This window comes from Ostrea edulis, chromosome 6, assembly GCF_947568905.1.
Source record: "Ostrea edulis chromosome 6, xbOstEdul1.1, whole genome shotgun sequence".
Lineage (NCBI taxonomy): Eukaryota > Metazoa > Mollusca > Bivalvia > Ostreida > Ostreidae > Ostrea > Ostrea edulis.
This window is the reverse complement of record NC_079169.1, coordinates 4558650-4564728: the sequence shown is the minus strand read 5'-3', so window position 1 is coordinate 4564728 and position 6079 is coordinate 4558650. Positions and strand designations below refer to the sequence as shown.

General features: G+C 36.9%; 1 long non-coding RNA gene across 1 annotated transcript; it reads left to right on the top strand.

Moving 5' to 3' along the window:
* Positions 1-1927: 1927 nt before the first annotated feature.
* Positions 1928-3517, top strand: LOC130047088 (uncharacterized). Its single transcript, XR_008796138.1, has 3 exons — positions 1928-2089; positions 2773-2914; positions 3230-3517. It is a non-coding gene; the product is annotated as an uncharacterized LOC130047088 (long non-coding RNA).
* The last annotated feature ends 2562 nt before the right edge of the window (positions 3518-6079 follow it).

The window sequence follows — 6079 nt, the reverse complement described above, 5'->3', positions numbered from 1 at the left end:
GGAGTCACTCAATGCAGGCATTTGCTGACTATTGAATTGCCCAATGCAGGCATTGGCCGACTATGGAGTTGCCCAATGCAGGCATTGGTTGACTATGGAGTCACCCAATGCAGGCATGGCTGACTATGGAGTCGCCCTATGCAGGCATTTGAAGACTTGAATTGCCCAATGCAGGCATTATCCGACTATGGAGTCGCTCAATGCAGGCATTGGCTGACTATGGAGTTGACCAATGTAGGCATTGGCCGACTATGGAGTCACCCTATACAGGCTTTTGAATTGCCCAATGCAGGCATTAGCTGACTATAGAGTCGCTCAATGCAGGCATTGCCCGACTATAAAATGAAACAATACAGGCATTGGTAGATTATCATATTTCTTTCTTATATCTTTATACATGAAGCAGTCATATAAAAAAATCCAAAACCCACAAAAACGACATTCTTTTTTAATACACGGTTTTGAATGTCTACCAGTTTCAATTTCTAGAAGGTGGACATATATTTTTAGCGTTTTTATTAATTTTGAGCGTCCCAATACCCTTTGTATTGTTACTGAGTATTAGATCAATACCCTTCTAGACCGGCTACTGGACCCATATGACCATTAAATTGTGGTATTTCGAAGGGGGGGGGGTATTGACTAATAAATTTTCGCAGAGGGAATAGCTTATGATAAATTAAAAACTTCATTCAATGTGCAAACGATGATTTTATTATCCGGGCACGTCGTTGCATCTTCAGTTCCAAAATAAGGGGGAGGGGAGAAGTTAACTGCAAAATGCAAGTGTTTACTATCACTGCACGTCCATGACATTGACCAGTCATTATTATCATGACTGCTGACCCCGAACAAATTGATTACAAATACCATTGTAAAAGCAATGTCGAGTGAATCAATTAAACCCCCAATCTCAAACTTCCACCAGAGTTCGTTTGTCATCATTTTATGTGCATAATTTGCGTCATGTCTGGAGTTTTATTGTAAACAACATATCGCCGCGCTGAGAAAGTCCTAATATCTTTTTAAATATCACAGGTAACGTTACAGAGATAGGACTTTTATCTGACATAGAGGTAGGCCTAAAGATCTAATAAATTATTTCATTGAGATAGTCCTAGAGGGCGAGTGACTGTAATCAGTCTAGAAATGAAAGTATAGCTTTGCGATTTCAAGTTTACTAATAGTTCTTTAGAATGTTTTAGAATACACATTTGTTTTTCACCACTTCAGACACATGTAGTCCCGCAGTACGTTTGAAGTTTCTCCTTCACAGATGTTAATATTTTCGATAGGAAACTGGAATAACACTTACAGGTTTTTCATGAAGTTTAAGAATCCAGTATAGGTACGGTAACTCATAGAATCCAGTATAAGTACGGTAACTCATAGAATCCAGTATAAGTACGGTAACTCATAGAATCCAGTATAAGTACGGTAACTCATAGAATCCAGTATAGGTACGGTAACTCATATTCATCCGACTGGGATATTAAATGCGTCTAAAAATGAAGCATGGTTTTGAAGAATTTCATCTTTTGAAAGGGCAGTTGGAGTATATTAGTACGATTACCAAAAGTGGAATTAATGCCAAGTTCGTTTAAAATACAGTTGTAATAATGAGACTTACAAAGAAAGACAATGTTGTCACAAGTGTTGTCAGCTGGAACCAAAACACATATTCCTCATGTTTTCTATCTAATTCTTTTATCACGTCTGGTTTACTGAACACAGAAAGATAGATGGTACGTACTTTTGTTTTAATATGTCTAATGCGAGACATAAATATTCCTCTTATACTTTTAATCCATTCTGATAATGTATCAAGTTCTTTTTTCATATTTAACCTGTCTGGCATACCTTGACTCCCCATATGACAGTTTCAATGTGGCATTACAATTTCATATCATCATGTCATATTTTACAGAGATGTAAAGATGGAAAGAGGCTGCGTCATGTTATGGACAGCAAAGTCAAAGAACCAGGGTATAAATCAAAACCCATGGTTTTCGAGGAGGATGCACTGACGTTTTTGAAGGCCGGAAGAGTAGAAAACACTGTCGATGTAACAATTTGTAATAAGGAAATAGTAAGTAAGGTGAAACATATCATCTAATTACTGAAAAAGAGGATAATAAATCATGACGTACTGCAGAGAAAGATATCGGTATCTGATTGGACGACAAACCGGGAATATGAGACCATGTACCCCGCCAAAATAGATGGGATACAGAATGGCTTCGTAACCTCTTCGCAAAATAAACATTATTTGATCGCTCTGCAGTGGGACATATTCGTTACAATGTGGATTCTCAGCAGGGTATATGGACTCACATTTCCTGTCGAATTATATAGTCTTCCTCGCCTAACGGTTCGAGAGAACATAAACGTTGACAAGGAATGTGAGTCCATATACCCTGCCAAGAATCCATGTCTAAAATATTATAAGGGGATAGACATGGTTTATTTGTCTTAAATCAAAGTTGGATATAATTTTGAAATGGAATGTAAAATATTACAAAACTTATGAATAAATTTCAAACTTTTTTGTTATTTTCATCTATTACATATTCATAGATTTGAGTCGCTGCAATCATACAGATTTATTTTTATTGCAATCTGATTGGCAACCATTACTCCGCGTATGTGTGGATCTTCCTTCTCTGAAGGGGGACCAAACATTCACAATTACTTCTTCATGGAACGGAGTGAGCAAAACAAAAAAGGCCATCTAGTTTTCACAGTATTCTAAGACAAACCATTTTGTTTTAGGTAACTACATCCAGTCCTTTGCGTGCCTTTCTTCCAGCAAGAGCAAGATAAAAAGATTTGACAACAATGTAGGGACCTCAAAAACAACAAAAACGGAAATCTCCTTGTTATGCGCTGTGGAAAAGTTAAAGTATATCTACTGGTATGTAGAGTATATTAAGACGGTTTAGGCTATTGATTGCAAATTCATTGTTTGGTGTTCTACATTGATAATGTGTCGATTAATTATTAATTTATGTTAAACTGTGGATCCTTAAGACAGTTTATGATAAACTCCTTTGAATTATATTGTTTCGTCTAGACATATTTATCAGGTGGGATTGTTGCCACGAGCACCTGATTAGTAAATGCAAGGATCCCGGGATCGATTCCCATTTCAACCTAAAATTTTCTACTTTCCTATATTACATATCAGTATGCTGTTGCTAAGCAATTGATCGATATCACTATATTGTAGAAGAAGCCCTACAAGAAGGACTGAGGAAGGACTTCAATGTTGTTGGATTTATGACAGAACTGATATGATCAGGTCCTGCAACAGACTTTTCTATAAGTTAATGATTTCTAGAACAGAAGTTATTGAAATGTGTTTCAGCTTTTTTTGTTTTCTTTTTCATGAGCCAAGAAATTTTATTCTTTTGATTGCTGATACAAGGAAATCTATGAATAGTAAAGTAAACTGACTGCATTGCTTGAATTGACTGTAAGAAAGAAATTCAATGCCTGCATTGAATCTAGAAAAAAATCGTCTCATGCCTGCATGGGCGTAATACAAAAAATCATTCAAGCCCTGCAAAATTGCTTGCATCCAGAAATAGGTGATCTACTGCTTGCATCGTCTCTACACAATAATTAAGTCGAGGCATGTAATGGCTCAGGATAATTGCATATGGTTCCTGAGTTAGTCACTTCGCATTCCTTAATACATACTTAGATAGTTCATTGTTCTGCTTCAGCTGTAACGGAATGGTCCAGTGCCTGTATCGAGTCTTGAGAGAGTCACCCAATGCCCACATTGGCTATTGAGAGTTGCTCAATATGCGAGTCACCAAATGCCTTCATAGGCTCTTGAGAGAGTGGTCCAATGCCTGTATTGGCTCTTAACAGAAAGGTGAAGATAACGAAGAGTGATCAATGTAAGGTGAAGATAACTAACAGTGATCAATCTCATAACTCCTACAAGCAATACAAAATAGATAGTTGGGCAAACACGGACCCCTGGACACACCAGAGGTGGGATCAGGTGCCTAGGAGGAGTAAGCATCCCCTGTTGACCGGTCACACCCGCCGTGAGCCCCATATCCTGATCAGGTAAACGGAGTTATCCGCAGTCAAAATCAGTGTGCCAAGAACGGCTTAACAATCGGTATGAAACACGTCAGACAGCATTTGACCCAATGCGAGGTTGTATTGACAATCTCATAAACTCCTATAAGCAATACAAGCAGTGAGGGATCTTTATCATACAACACCTGCTGTGACACAGGACCTCAGTTAACGTTTGAATATTGTTTACTTTCTTTCAGCTCCTACATTACCAAATTTCGCTAAGCAAATTATTTTAAAGAGGGGAACATGATTTTTACAATGTTGTGTTATCTGCCCTTTTAGAGACGTTGGAATAGGACTGAGATCCTTAAGATTGTTAACGTTTTACTCATGGGCATCTGGCATTAAAATTGTCTACCTATTTATATTGAGCATGAAAGCTTGCACATGTACCATGATTTTGAAATTCATTTCCTTAAGCTCATGATTGTAGTTTCTAAGATCCCCTAGGTAAACAGAGAAAATACATTCAATTTTTAAAAATCTTCTCATTTTCTGAACATCAAGGAAATGAATCTAGTGCATATTTATATTTTGAGCATGGGACTTCTACTATAATCATGTAATTCAAGCCCCCGGGCCAGGACCCATGACAGGGTTATAAAAACCATACATTTAAAATGCGGTTATTTAAAACCAGTGAATGAAAGACGAAGATAACGAACAGTGATCAATCTCATAACTCCTATAAAGAATACCGTCAAAATAAAGAGTTGGGCAAACACGGACGCCTGGATATACAAGAGGTTGAGTCAGGTGAAATCCGTGAATATCTTTTTAATCCAGAATTACAAGCATACAAACTGGGCGCTTAGTGATTATAAGCATGGAATTCTAAGCAGTTCAGTATAGGCCTCCCGAGAACAATTACAGTGCTGTATATAAATGTGCATCAGTGCACTTCGCACCATATTACGTCACAATAGAAATCTACGTCACAACGTACAAGTTCTTATAGTTGTATCGCATGGAAGATGTCGTTATTTACTACCGTTGTAAAGTGATAAGCAGTATACGTGGACATTTTTCTTGTCGAATGCTTACGATATAATCATATATAATTTCTTTTTCATATCAAATCACTCGCAATTTATCATGTATAGTTTGCGCAAAGGTGAAATTCATGTTTTATTGTTACCTTGAAATCGCCCTATATCTTCTCTTGATTCCGATTATCGATGAAAGGTGAAGATAACGAACAGTATCAATCTCATAACTCCAAAAAGCAATACAAAGTAGAGAATTGGACAAACACGGACCCCTGGATATATCAAATGTGGAATTGGGTGCCCAAGAGAAGAATGCATTCCTTGTCGACCGGTCACACCCGCCGTGTTTAGTGGGTTTAATTTACATAATTATTGCGATCAGCTACAGTAAATGTGCAACGATTTATAGAGTATGGTGGTGCTTGATGTTTATATATTTATATTCTCATTACATTGATATATTAGAAAAGTGTTGGGAGCAACATTTGACACAAATAACCTCTTTTCCGCGTCTGATAATCTCTTACATACTCTCGAAAATTAAGGAGTATGCATTCTAAACTTCCTAACATTTATCGAAGAACTTACCCCCAAGACTTTTCATTTAATGTAAAGTAGCCCTCTTTTTCAACATAAAAAGGTCGGTCTGCATGTAACCCATGTCGTTGCACTTTCGCGTTTTTGTTGGTTCTAATTTTATGTCACGTGACTGTCTCATGATAATAAACACATGCATCAATGAAAATGTAGAAAGCCTATTAAGTATCGGTTTAGTCGTTGTTTCGTTCTAGGATATTTTGCATTAAATATTATCTATATAAAACACTTAAAAATGTTTTATGTATATATTTTACTTTATTTCCGCATGGGACGCCTTAATTCAATTGAGTATACCAAAAGTGAAGTTAATGGGTCCAGGTACTGTAGGAGGTGATCACAAGGTGAAAAAGTATCAAATCTTTAAATTAAAATTCTTGCTCTTTAAGTCT